The sequence below is a fragment of the Salvia miltiorrhiza genome, chromosome 3 (assembly GCF_028751815.1).
Source record: "Salvia miltiorrhiza cultivar Shanhuang (shh) chromosome 3, IMPLAD_Smil_shh, whole genome shotgun sequence".
Lineage (NCBI taxonomy): Eukaryota > Viridiplantae > Streptophyta > Magnoliopsida > Lamiales > Lamiaceae > Salvia > Salvia miltiorrhiza.
The window spans coordinates 56,077,890-56,088,304 of NC_080389.1; the positions used below are offsets into that span (position 1 = coordinate 56,077,890).

A 10,415-nucleotide genomic window follows, 5' to 3' on the forward strand; every position below is an offset into this window, starting at 1 on the left:
TTTTCAATACAAACCACCACCTTACATCACATAAACTAAAAAACAATTAGTTCAAAAACATCCTTTGAACTTTAGCATTCTTACTTCCTCTCACCACCATCATCAATTGACATTGTCTCACTACCATATCTACATCACTTTCCTTGCTATTAAATCTTCTATCATTTCTCTCTCGCCATAGATGATAAACAGCAGTAGCAATCACTAACACGTACATGAGTTGCTTCCCTGTGTTGGATGTTCCTTGATTTTTCAAATACTCCACCTCAGCATCCCAAGCTAGAGCCTATTGCCTAACTCCACACCAAGTAGCTAACCTCCTCCACACTTCAGCCGAGAATTCACAAGTAAAGAACAAGTGATTTAGGGACTCATTCTCCTGCTTGCATAAACAACATACTTGCTCACACTATATTCCAAACCTTAGCAATCTATCACATGTTACCATTATTTTCAGTATAGTAAGCCATATTATAAAGACGCATTTAGGTGCAGCTAAGCTTTTACAGATCATAGATACCACTTCACCTTTTCTGGTGTTCCTCTCATAGCCACATAGGTTTTCCTGATGGAGAATGTCTCTTGCTGCAGAAGATCCATACCATTGGGTAATGAAGCCATGTAAGCTCGAGCTCCCAATTTTTTTTGCACCACCCAAGCAGCTTGACTTGGTATTGGCATGGTTTGCCAGTCTCTTTGCTTGATATAGTAACCATGTATCCACCTCACCCATAACTTTTCCTTAGATTTTAACACATTCCATAATTGCTTGCATATTGCAGCCTTATTCCATAGCTCCAGATTAATAATGTTCCAACCCCCAACTTCCTTAGGATTGCACAATTGCTCCCAAGATACCACATTCCTCTTGGTAACTTCAGCTATACCAGACCATAAAAATGATCTACACGCAGTCTGTATGGTTTTCATTACCTTTTGAGAAAGAAGGAATACCAGACTCCAATAAGTTTGAATACTAATCATAACCGCTTTAATCAATTGTAGTATGCCCGCATAAGACAATAACCTAGCTGACCAACACTCAATCCTTGCTAGAATTTTCTAAATAAGCGGTTGACACTGTGTTATTGACAGTTTCTTTGAAGATAAAGGAACTCCCAAATACTTTAAAGGTAGCTCTCCTTGTACCAAGCCAAACTCTTGCAATATTTCCAGTTGAGTATCTCTTGGGACACCTCCAAAATAGAGAGAGCTCTTAGCATTGTTGGCTTTCAAACCATACACTTGAGAAAATTTATCAAAAGCCCATAATAATTTCCTGACTGACTACACATCACCCCTGGAGAACAACAACAGATCATCTGCAAAACATACATGTATTAGTTGGAACTTCTTGCATCTTGGATGAAACTGGAACCCTTTATCCTGCTTCAATTCACTGAGACATCTATTCAGATACTCCATGCAAATCACAAACAAATAGGGAGAAATTGGGTCTCCTTGTCTAAGGCCCTTTTTTGCTTGAAATGCCTCAGTCACATTACCATTTACATTAACTGAGTAGGCCACAGACGTCAAGCATGCCATAATTCTTTGAACAAACATAAACGAAAATCCCAATTCTAATAACAGAAATTTGATAAATGGCCATTCCACATAATCATATGCTTTTTGTATATCAATCTTTATCATGCAACGAGGTGAGACGTGTTTCCTAATATAACCCTTAATTACTTCATGGCTAAGCAAAATATTGTCCGTAATACCCCTTCCCTTGATGAATGCAGATTGATTTTCACTTACTATGCTTCCTAACACATGTTGCATCCTGTTGGTTATCACCTTGGATATGATTTTGTAGATAACACTACAACAAGCAATAGGCCTGAACTCTCTAACATTGCTAGCATTTGGAACCTTAGGCAATAAAGTGAGCAAAGTGGTATTGAGAGCAGAAGGGAGAAAACCTGTCTGGAAGAACTCTTTTACTGCCTCTACAATATCATGCCCAATAACATGCCATGTTCTCTGGAAGAATAGAACAGTAAACCCATCTATACCAGGAGCTTTATGAGGATTCATCTCAAATAAAGCTGTTTAGATCTCCATTGCAGAATAAGGAGCTATCAACCATTGTTGTTGCTTAAGAGTAAGAACTGGACCTCTTTTCACCACTTCCTTATCTAGCATAGGCAATGATTCAGCTGCAGAATCCATAAGTGAGCTGTAAAAAGTAACAATTTCCTCTTGGATCTGAACCTCATTAGTGCATCTAGTTCCATTAGCTCGCAGCAGGAGTTTGATAGCATTATTGCTAGCTCTTGCCTTGGCATATGCATGAAAATATCTTGTATTTGCATCTCCCAACTTGAGCCAATCAATCCTGGATTTCTGTTGCCACACTTTTTCTTCAACTCCACTTCATTTCTCAAGATCACTTAGTAACTGTTTTTCATCTTCCATTAGTTGCTCATTTAACTGATCTTAAGCTAATTGTTTCTGAGTATGCAGCAACTGCTCCCTTGTTGTTTGAATTCTTTCCCAAATTCCTTTGAACTGCAGGCTATTCAATTGTTCCAATGGTTGCTTCATAGCTTTGAGCTGATACCATACATTAAATAGTTTATTATCATGACATTGCTTGCTCTAACTAGTACTATAAATAATAGCAAACTCTGGATGTTCTAACAACACATTTAGGAATCTAGAAAGTGTTCACCTAGGTATATTACTTACACCCATATTCAGTAACTGAGGACAATGATCTGATATACCCTTCTTCATCAACTCCACCACCACCTGTGGGTAGTCTCTAAACCATGCTCCATTTCCAATAGTTCTATCAATCATAGAGTAAATTCTGTCTTCACCTCTTTGATTGTTGCACCAAGAATAATCATTGCCTACAGCTCTTTCCGGATTCAACTCATTTTCTTTAAGACAATTCTTGAAATCCCTGCATTCTGCTTATGTGATGATATTGTCATGTAATCTATCTGAACTAGGAAGCACCGAGTTAAAATCAATGCAATACAAAACGGGTCCTGAATTATTCTTTTTTATTATTGCTTGTTTATTTTATTATATTTTTATTAACATCTTAGATTTTAAGATATAATAATGCCACATGCCATCTTTTAATTAGTTTTCTATAGTAGCTTTCGGTTTATGTAATTTCATTTTTATTATTTTTACATTTAAAATACATTTGAACTATATTTTATATTATTCGTATGTACACTCTTATATTTAAAAAATAAATTATAGTTATCTATTCGTACATATACTTCGGTAAAATTTGATTTCCACGATACTATCGTTTTATTATTATAATTACTATTACTATTATTTTGACGGAACAATGTTTCCTGACCTATTTCTTTGCATTTTTTATTCATGATGAAGAAGAAAACATTTTAATAGTAAAAAAGATGAACGAAGATTACATCTTTTTATATTTTTATTTCCTTCTTTTTATGTTTTCACAATTATAAGAATACATGTTATTTAGAAAAAAAAATATTCGATTTTGTCCCATCGTATTACTCTTTTCATCCATGATAAGTGTGGTCTTTTTGCTATTTCCGTTCGTCCACAATAAGTGTGATCTTTCTATTTTAGGACATATATCATTATACTTTTACCCCATCCACGCACAATATTTACAAAAAACCCATTTCACATACCATTTATTAATTAACTAACAATTCAACTTTGATAGGACCCTTTCTCTACTTTATAATACACATCTCCCACTATTTTTTTAAAACTCATGCCCCCCCACCCCATCTACACCACATTTATCGTGGACGGAGGGAGTAATATTTTAACAAAAATATCTCAACTTAAAAATAAGTGCATATAACTACCCATCGTTTCAGAGTTTGGTTATTTGTGTTCCCAAAAAAAAAATCTGACACCTGAATACTGACGTGGAATGTCGGAATTTCACATTCGCAACTTACATGTCATATTTTATTGGTTTGGTAACATTTAATTTTCGATTTTGTCTCATTGTATTAATGTTTTAACAAAAATGTCTCAACTTAAGGATGAGTATACAAGTACCTATCGTTTCAGAGTTTGGTTATTTATGTCTCCAAAAAGAAAATTGACACCTGATATGAAGAACACATAACTCTAGGTGAAGAGCGTATTTTATGGAATCCACCGTAGATCATCACGATCATAACTTATTCGGGTGCTCCATTCATCAATTAAGATGCTGCATTCACCGTAGATCATCACAATCAAATGGTTGAGAATAGTTATTCGTTCTCATTTCAAATAAGAGTTTTTATTTGAACCTCTCTCTCTCTCTCTATATATATATATATAGGTTAATTCAATTGAAAAATGCAAATGTACCTCATCCTTAGATCATCAGAATTTATAATTAATTTATTATTTTGTTGGATGAATTCATAAGATTGCATTCTAATCGTATCTCTTTGTATTTAGTTTCACTTCTATTAATAACAATTTCTCTTCCTAATCCCATATTGCTCTTTTATTAATAACAATTTATCTTCTAATATTACGCATTTTAATAAAGTATGAACATATAATAAATTTATATATCGAGATTTTTAAAAATTCAATTTTTAGTCACATTCTTAATTGTTCTGGAACTCTACATAATCTAGTAATTAATGGCAATGAAAATTGTATATTTTTAACACTTATATACATATTAGCATTTGCACCCAATACAATACACGAAAAAATTATATTTTTATATTTATACAAAATTTATGTGAAAATTTAAAATACCCTATTCCTTAAGTTAAATGTGAAAAATGTCATATTTTATAAACATAAGCATTTTATGCCATAATCTTTAAATACACTTCGATTTGATGGGTTTGTTTAATTTTTTGTAAAAGTCTTACACATTTGACCGATTTGACAGCTATCAGTCATAAAAGTCAACGATCTGATAGCTATCAGTCAAGAATAAATATGACCGGTGGGTGCCGCCCGGTCGGACACATGATCTAGCCACCCACCGGTCATATATGTACTATTGATTGATATTGTTTTCACTTTTGCCATTTTGATCCGGCCGCAATATTATTTTCACTTCCATTCACTCATAATAATAGTGAGACGCAAACTCCACTCATAAGACTATATTTATCAATTATCAATACCCTTCACCAATTCAATCTTTTAATAAAAAATAATTTCTCTTTCTTCTACGTATATAATCTATAATTTAATAAAATTCTACAACTTTTATACTCTATCAATAACCCACCACAATCTAAATACTTTTTTTCTATTATCTATTATCATAATTTTTAATTATACAATGCCAAATGACAGTGGCGGATCTATTAGGGGCGGTGGGGGTACGGTGTACCCCCATTTTTTTTTTTTACTAGTAGTATTATGAGTATTATGTATTTAGAGTTGTTTAATTAATTTTTGTCCTCACAAACACCTCAACCGACTTGTATTTCTTTCATCTAAATATATTTGGGCTTGGGCCCATTAAAAGTCAAAAGTAGCGGCTGTATTTTGAGAACCTATAAATACAATATTTTGAAGAAATGAAGACTGGTCGGAAATAAACTAGATATATAGTTATTTAATTTTTATTTTTTTTTACATCTTACTATCTTTAAACAATGTTTTATAATATAGTATTTTTAACATTAAAGTATTTTTTATATTTATGTTTGTGAGATTATATTTTTGTACCCCCAATTTAAAAATCCTGGATCCGCCACTGCCAAATGCATCTTTTATTTGATTAGAAAAGATTATGGTAAATTATAATCTCACGTTCACATAATATACATAATTTGAGTATACTTGGCTCAGTTTATTTATTTTTATTCTCATGCTCAATTACCGCAAACACAAATGAAATCGATAGTTTTTTTTTCCTTCTTTTGGTACGTAAATAAAAAAAGTTACTAGTACAAATTTAAAATATTGCTTATGCGTTTGCCGGGAGTCGAACCCGGGTCTATTGCTTGGAAGGCAATTATCCTAACCGTTGGACTACAAACGCTTGGGCTATAAAAGTCTTTTCTCATTAATGTATTGATACTATTTTGATAGTATTAAAAATCTCAAATATCAAAAGGGAAATTTTTTTTATATTCCCTTATTCGTCAAAATCTAGAGATCCCGAATTTGAGATGAAATATTATTGGCAAAATCAGACAAATAAATGAGACAGGAACTAGTTTGAACTTTGAACCTGGGTGAAACAAAATTAAGAAAAGGCTAATCCCTAATCAAGTTTATGAGTTTAGTTACTTTCCTATAAAAGGAAAACATGGAGCGAAAAGGGCGTAATGATAATTACATAATTCCCATATTTGGAAACTGAGAAACAAATGATGGTTTCTTTATCTACCTCAAGAATTTGTTCGTTTCCTGTACAGAGACAGCTGAAATATGGGGCCACACATCCATATTTGATTTTGTAGTCTAGTCCCAATCAAATAAGTATCTCTTTTCCCTTTTACGAGCCGTATTGTATCTACAATTACATAACAACCCTTCTACTTTTGAATGCTCCATATTATGTGCATCAAATATGTGATTTCTTCCTATTACGACAGTATCATACAAACGAGATGATCAAATGAGAATGGACAAATATAATAAGAAATTAGAATAAATTTGTAATATTGATTTTTCAAATTTTATGATTAATATTTTAACTAGAGAGACGAATTTTTACCTGAATTCAAATTCTCGAGGAAGATAATTTTTTTATCAATTAATTGAATTTCGTTATGCTGTTATTATAAGCAATTTGTACAACACTATATATTGACTTATGTAGTATTCTTATTTCTTACGAAAGATAATTAGCATTTTTAGTATAACCCAACCCCATCATACCAACTTGGTCGGTTTGATTCCGATTTGAATTCAAATTTTTTTAAAGACTAAAAATTTAATATACACTTTTGTGATAAATAACATATTAAAAATAGGGCAATGGCCTGTAAAACCACAAATTTTTGGCATATTCTGTTTTTAACCTCTAACAAAAAATTGTGCCTGTAAAATCACAAACTTTGAGCATATTTTGATTTTAATCTATAAAAAAAGATTATGCCTGTAAAACCACAAACTTTTAATTGTTTCTAATTTTAACTATTGAAACAATAAACAACCACATATGTAGATTTTAGTTAGGGTATCCTTTGCGTGATTGTAATTAAGGTAGATTTAATTTATTCATTGCTTAAAGTATGAAACAATATCGTTTAACATTTATTAATAACATCAACTAGTTATAAGCCACGTATGATTAAACTTCCACACATGTGACTAGAAAATGTTCACATAGTTAAAATCAGAAACAATTAAAAGTTCGTGATTTTATAGTCATAAATTTTCGTTAGAGGTTAAAACCATAATATATAAGCCCAAAGTTCGTGATTTTACAGGTAGAATCTTTTGTTAGAGGTTAAAACTTAAAACCAGAATATGCCCAAAATTCGTGGTTTTACGGGCCATTAACCCTTGAAAATATGTCCAATCTACTCAATTTTTTGTCAATTATCATTATAAACCGTAATAAAATTAATCAACTGGTCAGATAGCGCATTATCCTGTCGAACAATGTACTATTATCTATCGGTCAATTGTCTAACAGGACAATCCACTAACATTTTTTTTTGAATTAGAATTAGAATTACAAGAGACATCTGAATATAATCAATTATGCAACCCGCATGCAGGCAGGGCCTCAACACCACATAACTGTGGGAAAGCAACACCGCACACATGCGGGAATATAACACCACTTAAAAGTGGAAAAATATCATCGCACGCAGGTGAAATTGAACCAAAAACCTCTCATAAAAAAGAATTTTTATGTGCCTCAACTTTACCACTAGAGCAAGGCCTTATTGGCAATCCACTAACAATTTGTAAATGAATAGATTCTACACATTTTTATCAAAGTGTATGTTTTTTACATGCGTCTTATTAAAATTAGGTATGTTGATGGATTAACACCTTTTTAAAATTTAAATTTCTCTAAATATTGTTTAGGTTCCGTCCAAACCATACCGATATCGAAGTTTCATTAAAATTATGTATTTAAAAAATTATTTTTAAAGTGTTATATGGTTGGTTGTTGTTATTGTTGGGTTAAGAATTAGGTGGTTGTTCAATTATTTGGTCTATAATGATAGTAAAATTTGATTTGTTTCATATTTTTGGTTATATCTGACGATAAATGATTTTGAATAATCTAGAAAACAATGGAAAATCGGTCAATTGAACCGAAATTTAAATTTAAAGTCTTGTTCGATTATTTGATTTGAAGAAAGTTATGACGGTTCACTCTACAAGAATCTGGTCGATTATCGACGGAAAATTTTATCGATAATGTCATAAATTCCGTTGGTATATGGATTACCGACGGCCATGTGTCGCCGTGAAAGTGGTCGGTAAAAGCTTTACCAACGAAAATTCGCCTCCGTCGCTAAATTACCGACGAAAAGGACGACGGACCGCCCGTAGGCGAGCACACAACGCCGCCGGCGTCGTCTGAAATAGCGACGGAAATGGTCGTTTGTATTAGCGACATAAATAAATTTCGTCGGTAATTTCTTCTTTTTTTATATATAAAAAATAATTTTTTATTTATCAATCTAGCTTTACACCCCACAAGTATTTTGAACTTAATTGCATACGTTAAGACGATCTTTTCAGTGGATCACCCATCTTAGTTGTGCTCTGTGTCAAGCACGATTAACATTGAAGTTCCTTTCGAGTGGTCACCAGTACAGAACACGTGTATTATTGATATAACTAGCACCTATTAATTCATTTAAACTCTATTTCAATATACAATATCATTTATTCATAACCTTAGAATATGTCGAGATTGCATCTAAGACTTGTGGTGCCGACGAAAGAATTACGGTAAATATACGATCGAATTTAAAATAATAAAAAAATTAATATTATCATTAATTAAAAATATATATGGATTGTAATATCTCCACTACGGTGCGCAGTAAAAAATTCTCTCTCTTGAGAAGTCAAAAAAGGAGGATATCACGCCGGATATCACGCCGGATATCCCTCCCTCGAATCCCTCCCACCGGGCTGCCGCTCGCCGGCGTCGCGAGCCAGCCGCCCGTCGCCGACCACGTCCCTGCTCTCTTTGACGCCTGTCTCGCTTCCTGTTCCGGAGACCTCGCGCCGCCGCAGCTTTGAGCCTCGGAGCACGCAGCAGCAGTCTCCGTCCATCACGCACCAGCAGCCTCCGGACAGCAAGCAGCAGCACCCTCCGGCCAGCACGCAGCATCAACCTCCGAGCATCTTCGAGATTGGTGAGCACGCTGCTGCGTACTGTTCTCCAACTTTTTGTAAGGATCTAAAGGAGGACGGCTCTAGCACTGAGAGAGAGAAAAAGAGAGATTGACGGAGAGAGAAGGAGAGAGAATACGAATAACAGAAATTGCCGATTTCTACTATTGGTTGCTCTACAATACTGTAGCTAATCTTTGATGAGGAGCCGCGGATATTGACCTTTCCTCTCCGGTCTGCCGCCGCCACCGACTACCGGCGAAGATCAGGCGTCCGGTGCAGACCATCAGCAGCGTCGGCTCTGGTCGAACAAATACAGCAGCAGCTGCAGCGCGGCTCGTCCGGTGATATCGCAGTCACCGCTGCTGCCCGCTTCTCCGGTTGCGCGTATCGGAGCTTCCCCAGCGCTGCATCTCGGTCGCCCACTCCTTCACCCTCGGCACCTCCGTCCGCTGCCGCCTTCCGTGCACCAGACTTCTGTTGCAGACGCTGCTCGCCCTCGATTGAGGCGGGCAGCTGGAGACTGCACTCCGTCTCAGCCTGCGCCGCCCCCTTTGTCGCGTCGGATCCCGTCGGAGGGAGAGATTGATTACCCGATCTGGTGAGTGTTGACTTTTGGTTTCTCTGGTGGCCAATCTTCTGGTGGTCCGAGTTCGCACCTCCGCCACTGGAGAAGGTCAGCTCCCTTCAGGAAAATGCAGTTCTTGGATGAGATCAACGACACGCCGTCCAACGTCCACCAACCGATGCCGCCAACGTCGCCGAGCAAGTCATCGACGCCAACCATCAACCAACAACACTTGTCGATAATGGTTGATAAGGCAGGGCTGAATCTGCCGCAAGTTTCCAATAACTTCTCTAATCATAGCCATCGAGAAGGTCATGACAAAGAGCAATTTGCTGCTGAATCTACAAAGGGAGTGGCTGAGGAATCAACGACGACGTCTTTTGCTGGTAGAACTTATGGAAATTCACAGGATCATAAAAACACTACATCCAATACTAGGGTTCCGGATTTGATAAAGGGAAACAATACTAAGAATGCCTCGGCGACGGAGCTTCATCGGCCGAGCATCACTTCTTTTGCTTCGCTTCTGAGGAGACCCCGACAAATTGAACGTACGCCAGATGTGCTTGTTCATCGCTTCACTTCG

At 35.6% G+C, this 10,415-nt stretch overlaps 1 non-coding gene and 1 pseudogene across 1 annotated transcript; both read right to left on the reverse strand.

The window, feature by feature from the left end:
- Window positions 1-510: 510 nt before the first annotated feature.
- LOC131019032 (uncharacterized) lies at window positions 511-10,048 on the reverse strand (annotated as a pseudogene).
- TRNAG-UCC (transfer RNA glycine (anticodon UCC)) lies at window positions 5,912-5,983 on the reverse strand. Its single transcript has one exon. It is a non-coding gene; the product is annotated as a tRNA-Gly (tRNA).
- Window positions 10,049-10,415: the final 367 nt, after the last annotated feature.